This window comes from Neoarius graeffei, chromosome 1, assembly GCF_027579695.1.
Source record: "Neoarius graeffei isolate fNeoGra1 chromosome 1, fNeoGra1.pri, whole genome shotgun sequence".
Classification (NCBI taxonomy): domain Eukaryota; kingdom Metazoa; phylum Chordata; class Actinopteri; order Siluriformes; family Ariidae; genus Neoarius; species Neoarius graeffei.
Window position 1 is genome coordinate 117,366,561 of NC_083569.1, and position 7,542 is coordinate 117,374,102.

The 7,542-nt window shown below is 42.7% G+C and overlaps 1 pseudogene; it reads right to left on the reverse strand.

Annotated features, from left to right (window-relative positions):
• Window positions 1–2,098: 2,098 nt before the first annotated feature.
• LOC132889553 (E3 ubiquitin-protein ligase TRIM39-like) lies at window positions 2,099–6,288 on the reverse strand (annotated as a pseudogene).
• Between the last annotated feature and the right edge of the window lie 1,254 nt (window positions 6,289–7,542).

The following is a 7,542-nucleotide window of genomic DNA, read 5'->3' on the forward strand; positions in this document are numbered from 1 at the left end:
CGTCCCCGCGAAATACCTTCCACAGCTTCTTCGGCAAGAGACATTACTCCCACAATGGCGACAAAGCACAGAATTGGACACATGGCAACAATAGGGTCTCGCACTGTACGGTGCTCGGGGCCTAATAATAATAATAATAATAATAATAATAATAATCCTTCAAAAACAATAGGGTCTCGCACTGTACGGTGCTCGGGCCCTAATAATAATAATAATAATAATAACTAGAAACTATATGCCAAGCAGGCACCTTAATGCAAGAGGCAAAAATCACAACACGTTAGGGGGCGCTATAGAGGCCCTGAGGCCCACCTGCGGTGGCAGTCTAAGAAAAAGGAGGCAAATTTCGTGCGTTGTCGACCATGGCAAGCGCCCCAATAAGGGTCTTGTAAAGAGTTTGCTTGCCAAGTTTGACAAATCAGAAGCTGCAATATCATTTTTGCCATAACCAGCACCCCCAGGGGCGAAAGTGCACAAAATTTGGCGTATATGTCAGGTGAGCTATGAAGAGTTTGCGTATGAAGTTTGATGACAATTGAGTAAATAGAAGATGAGATATAGATTTGTGAAGAATAAATTTTTTGGTTTTTCCCATGTCAGTAGGTGGCGCTATGCTGTACATGAGCGATTATGAGTTGGAAAAATAAGTGTCTACAACAGCAACGTACTATCACAAGGTAGTGGTGTGAAGGAAAAGCATTATGGAATTATTTACCAAAAACCCGTGTTGGAGCAATTGCGTCGGCCAAAAACAGCGCCCCCCATGGACGAAAATTCCCAAAATGTGGTATACATGACATGGGAGGTAGTAAGAGGGTGGCCGTGAAGTTTGACCAAATTTGAGGAAAGATTGGATTTTTTGCCCAAAAATAGTAATTTTTGGTGGCGAAAAATCACAGAAATTGGATAACATGTCAGAAGCCCAATGAGTGATATGCGTGTGAAGTATGAGCAGTGTTGAGCAATTAGAAGATTTGTTATTAATTTTTAAGCATGTAAAATTGAGCATTGAAAATTGATTGACGTATAACTTCTGAACGGTTTATCCTACGTGAAACGTATTTAGTAACTTTTGTCAGCCATGTCTGTAGATGATGTGTATCAATTTTGGTGACATTCCTATGAACGGTCTAGGAGGAGTTGCGCCCTCTTCGTGGCCATGCATTTCGCACAAAAGTGAAATTACCTCACTTCCTGTTGGTCGTGGCTAATGCATTGGCATTACATTTTTGTCCGGCTTAGTGAGATACATATGCGTACCAAATGGCATGCCACTACTACAAACTACATGGCAACCAGGCACCTTAATGCGGGAGGCCAAAATCACAACGACTTAGGGGGCGCTATAGAGGCCCTGAGCCCCGGCCAAGTTTGGGCCTCTGGTTCTGAGAAGCGGTGGCAATTCTCGGAACTGGTGCCAAATTTCGTGCGTTTTCGCCCATGGCAAGCGCCCCGAAAATGGCCCAACAGCGGAGAAAAATAAAGAAGAAGAAGAAGAAGAAGAAGAAGAATAGTGAACTCTTACAAGAGCAATAGGGCCTTCGCCCACTCGGGCTCGGGCCCTAATAAAGTGGCCACGAAGTTGAAGTTGATTTGCAATGGCTACCTGCTAGCATGCTATTGGCTAATATGATTGATGTTTATGTGTACGTTTAGAGTAGACTATAAATAGTATAATCTTGCATTAATATTAGCAATAAATTATATTAGTAATATAAACGAATCCACATTCTATTATAGGGATTATGTGTGTGCCCCTGTGCGCATCAGTGGGTAACCCCATTAAATGTCCTGGTATGTTATTATTGAATTGCTGAAAATTAGCCCTGTATGTTTCTCTCCAGCAAAAAAAAAAAAGGATATTTGGAAAGTGGTTAAATAAATGAACCTCCTAAACGTGTGTTCAGTTCGCAAGTAAACACAGAGCTGCTCCCAGTCTCATCTCATCTCATTATCTCTCGCCGCTTTATCCTGTTCTACAGGGTCACAGGCAAGCTGGAGCCTATCCCAGCTGACTACGGGCGAAAGGCGGGGTACACCCTGGACAAGTCACCAGGTCATCATAGGGCTGACACACAGACAACCATTCACACTCACATTCACACCTATGATCAATTTAGAGTCACCAGTTAACCTAACCTGCATGTCTTTGGACTGTGGGGGAAACCGGAGCACCCGGAGGAAACCCACGCGGACACGGGAAGAACATGCAAACTCCGCACAGAAAGGCCCTTGCCAGCCACAGGGCTCGAACCCGGACCTTCTTGCTGTGAGGCGACAGCGCTAACCACTACACCACCGTGCCGCCCCCTGCTCCCAGTCTGTTTGGCTTAAATGACGTCACGACGACCCCCTGGTGGTGAAAGTGCGCATAAGTGACATGTAAATAAATCTTCGGAAATCAGGCAAAACAGTATATTTTAAGCATTTTATTTAATTTTAGGGTGCAAATTAGACACCAGGAAGATTGAATTCACTTTTTGGGTCGTTCTTCTAGACAAAGTTGATATTCTACATTTCACCTCTGACCCTTATGTGGTGATAATCAAAGGCTCTGAATTTTTACCTCCATCATTTAGACAGGGACTGAGGTATGGATAAGGTTTCTCAGTGAAATTCTGACCAGTGAAAGAGTAGATATGAGATTTTGCATCAACATCATAGAAGGAGATCAGACCCTCCTCATAATCCACAAACACCCCCACCTTCTGAGGAGCCTGTTTCAAGGAGAGGGGGACAGAGGGAGAATCACAAGCCTCATATTCAGACTCATTCCTCAGAAATACACACCAGTATCCATTTTCAGGACTGGCTGTAATCTCCCCTTTCCTGTTAATGGACTCTCTGACCACTCCTAAATCCCACTCAGTCTTCCCTCTGACCTGCACCTCATAGTAAAATCTCCCTGAGGAGAATCCCTCCTTTCCCAGCACATCGACACAATGATCAAACCTCTCTGGGTTATCAGGGAGATTCTATGTCTTGCCTCCATCTTTCACTTGTTTCCCATCATCAGACAGGATGAGAGAAGGATGAGCTGTATCAGGATCCAGAGTCACATCCACTGAGAGACAGAAACACAGTGAACATTAGATTTATCATTGCACAGTGTGGAACAGTGAAGAAATATATATATTTAGTCATGTGACCAATAAGAGCTCACAAACCTGCATATTGTTGAATTATCTTCAGGTCTGTTGGGAAAATAATTTTGGACAACGTTATTTGCTGTTACAGTTTTATTTGTTGAGATTAAATGCTTGATTATAAACTACAGAAAAATACTGCAACCATAACACAACAAAGTAGTGATAAAAACGTGTATTTCTGTGATCAGGATCTTTATACGTTTCAGCAAAATTTATTTATTTTTTAGAGTTAATCATCTCAGATCACACAAATGTCTTTCAGATCAGTAAATACTGACCAGTTGCATCAACCTTCTGCATTTCCTCACTGAGAGTTTCCTGAAGCTGAGATAGAGCTCTCCTCAGAGTCTCCATATTCAGATGAGAGTCAATTGTGATGCCAGTCCAGTCCTGGGTGTGTGGAGGGCTGCACAGTGACGGGTAAATCTGCAGTACAGCAGGAGAGAGGAGAAATCCCTCAGCATGGGGACTGCTGTCCTGTCATGTGCTGCATTGCTATTGAGAAACAGAGGGACTCTGACCTGTAGGAGGTGGAGGTGATCCTCAGTGTGTGAGAGTTGCTCCAGCTCAGTGTTTCTCCTCTTCAGCTCAGTGATTTCCTGCTCCAGCTCTTTAATGAACTCTTCAGCCTGCATCTCTGCTGCTTTCTGCTTCTCCTCCATCAGCCTGACCTCTCTCAATGAAGTGCATCAGAGCACTGTAGACCTTCATAGTGTCTGCTTTCTCCTTCTCTGTGTTTTTCTAACAGGATAAAAATGAATTTTCTATCAACTTTTTATACATATGCATTAGATTCAAGGCTGAACAGTCATGAATTATTGTCATGAGGGAGAATTACATTATTGAGTTCGACAGATTGTTTGAGTTCATGAATCTTCCTCAGTCGGTCTTGAATCATCATCTGAAAATCTGCCTGTTTCTTCCCCAAGTGATTCTAACAAAAAAAAAAGAAAGAAAGATCAATGTGAGGTTACAAATTAGAGTAAATTATTTGATTAATTGTTAGCAGCAAAACATAAGTGTTATTAATGTATCTAAATGTCCCTCACTTTCTTGTCTCCACTCTCCTCCTCTATGGACCTCTTGCAGTCACGTGACCGGAATGTAAACAGCCGCCATCTTGTCGGTCAACAACGCAGCTGAATACTGCTGCACTCTGATCCATTTTGTATACATTTCAACCGACGGACTACATGGCTCATTTTTTTTTAATGAACAGATAATTAGATATATGTCTAAAATAAACGACCTACAGATTAGTGCAGGGGTGATAGCGTTCCGGCGCCGCGCCGGATTTCCGGCGTACCGTGGCTGGGGAAAAAAAAAAATCTAGTTCGCCCATTGTCCTGTGTCATTCTGAGATGCGCAGATAGACAGTAAAGGGAATTCGCATGATATGGAACTAGTGGGGAAAAAAGTGCCGTGACGGCACGAATTAGACCCTCTAATTCGTGCCGTGACGGCACGAATTAGAGGGTCTAATTCGTGCCGTCACGGCACTTTTTTCCCCACTAGTTCCATATCATGCGAATTCCCTTTACTGTCTATCTGCGCATCTCAGAATGACACAGGACAATGGGCGAACTAGATTTTTTTTTTTTCCCCAGCCACGGTACGCCGGAAATCCGGCGTGGCGCCGGAACGCTATCACCCGTTAGTGACCCTTATCGCTTACCGGACATAGTTTTCACGACCGTGTCAGTGGATATTGAACTGCCAGAGGTGGAATACCCAGACGTGTATAATTACCTCATTAACTTTCCCTCGCTGTTCAGCGGTGAAGCACTGCGTGCTTATAAATCTCTGGACAGTTATCTTTACAGAAATTCAGGATTTGTCAGCGACTCAGCCCCCCTCAGATGTGGCATCTTGTAAACAAGAAAATAACAATCCTCATTGGATGGGTAAGTCACTTAAGTATTGAGTACTAGTACTGATACTAGATATATCAGTAGTATCTAGTATAGCACTGACCAGCCGATTATAGAATAGAATAGAATAGAATAAGGTAATTCCAGCTGTAATTCCAAATCGTCCGTCTTGTTTACCATGGATCTGGTGTTGGAGAGGTAGAGGCTTGGCAATGGAGGTTTGAGTGACTCTTTTCTGAGCTTAGTCAACAGGCTGGCTCTGCAGCCTCACTTTTGCTTCCTCTCCCGACGCCGCCTCCTTCGCCTGCCAGACCCGATAACAATCCACGGAGACCCCGCTGGTCTCGCTATCTCGTCCGGAATGTTGTGCATGCGATGGAAATCGCTACAAACCGTCATTTTCTGCTGGAAACCAATGTCCAGTAAGTCCATACGGTTGTAGTGGATATTGAAGTCCAGTACAGACGAACAACACGCAAAAATACACACAAAAAACATAAAAAAAACGTGCACAGGTAGGGAATGCTTGTAGCCGCAGCCGTTGTAGTAGAATTGTATATAGTAGGGTTTTCCAGAAGAAAAGGTAGAAGTAGAAGCAGAAGTAGAACCAGAAGTAGAAGTAGAAGGCGGAAATATGGCGTTTGACCGACAAGATGGCGTCTGTTTACAATCTGGATTGGCTGTGACGTCACATGCAAAATCTCTATAGGAACAGTGTTGTGAGTTTTGTGCTCTCCCTCAATACAAAACTGACAGACACACATCTGGTCATCTCTACAGAACAGCTCCAGGGGTCTCTCATGTTTCTGGCAGATGTATTCCTCCAGGTTCTCCACAGGATCCATCAGTTTGTGCTTCATGAGTTTGGGTGTAGTTTTATGAGGAATCAGATGAGTGTTACAGAAAGAAACTCCACAGTGCAGACAGGACTTCAGAGCCTCCAGCTTTTCCTCAGTGCAGGAGTCACACAGAACCACCTTTGTCTTCGAGGGAACCTGATCTGCAGCACTGCTGGATTTCACTTGAACCGACTTCTTAAACTGAGCAGCCAGTCCAGAGATGAACATATTCACACGAAGCTCAGGTCTTTTGGGGAAATCCTCCTTACACACTGGACACTGGCAGTGTGAACTGTTGTCCCAACACTTTGTGAGACACATCTTACAGAAGTTGTGTCCACATGAAGTCGTCACTAAATCAGTGAACACATCCAGACAGATGGAGCACTGGAGCTGGTCTTCAGAAAGGAAACTGCTGGAGGAAGCCATGACTGATACAAGTGACAGAGATGTCATGAGAATAATCTGACACAATAAAACCCCAAAAAACCTATCAGTAAATGTAACACTTTAAAGCTCCATGTAAACATATTTGGTAGAATTTATTTATTTATAACATCACTGAGATCTTCTCCATACGTTCGCTGTATACATGCCAATGTATCTGTCATCATGAGTTACATATTATTTTTCTTTATAAACCATATAAACCACACTAACTAGAGTGCAAACACAAACTACATCGTGTTTTTGTCAAAGTCTGTTTTCTGTCATGAGCATTTCATGCTCATTTTATTCAGGAAAGGTTAATTTAGTTAATTCCTATCACTTGGATTCATGTTACATTTTATACAAAAAAAAAAAAGATACTTGAAAAAAAAACCCTCACTATTCATGCAAATCAGATGCAGGTCATTTGAAGATGCATATATCTGCATGGGGGGGGGGGGGGGGGGATTGTTGGGAAATAATTTCTTTAAACCCCCCCACAGGGGACTTTTAGGACTGTTAGTAAACACACATCGAAAGCTCCGCGAGTTTTTGTGCTAGAAACATTCAAGTAATACCACTAGAAACCTTGAATCTTCTAGTTTTCAAATATATCTTTAAAACAAACTTTATCTTTAGCACTTTGTAAAGAGAATAAAAACAAATCTTCCGAATTTCAGTACTTCAGCCAGCTGCAGTCTCTTAACAACACACCCATCAGCTATTCACATGTTAAAGGGATAGTTCGGGATTTTTGACATGAATCTGTATGGCATCCCCATCAATAGTGTCGTGCAAACACACTGACTTACCCCTGACAGCATCCTGTGAGTCCAGTTCTTGTCCAGTTTTGGTCCAGACGAAAGTAGTCCGGCAAGTTTGTTGGGGTCACGAAAGTAAAACGTTTTTCGTCTCAAAACAGTATGTGTTCAAAAGAGTGATATATTTGCATCACAAAACCATTGCCAAATAAAAAGTCAGACCTCGAAATCGCTTGGCACTATTTTCTCTCCCTCGATATCACTGCGCGCTGCCGCCAGGTGACAGCCACGGCTGTTTCATTCATTGTTTACTAGTGATGGGAATTTCGGCTCTTTTAGCTCTTCTTACTACAAGGAGCCGGCTCTTTCGGAAGATTTTTTATCATTATTTCTCATGACTTGTACATTCACATCGAGTACACATATCAATGCAAATTAACACGAAGGGATTTACTAGACCAATTTATATCTGGAACTATTTTCAGCCACAGCA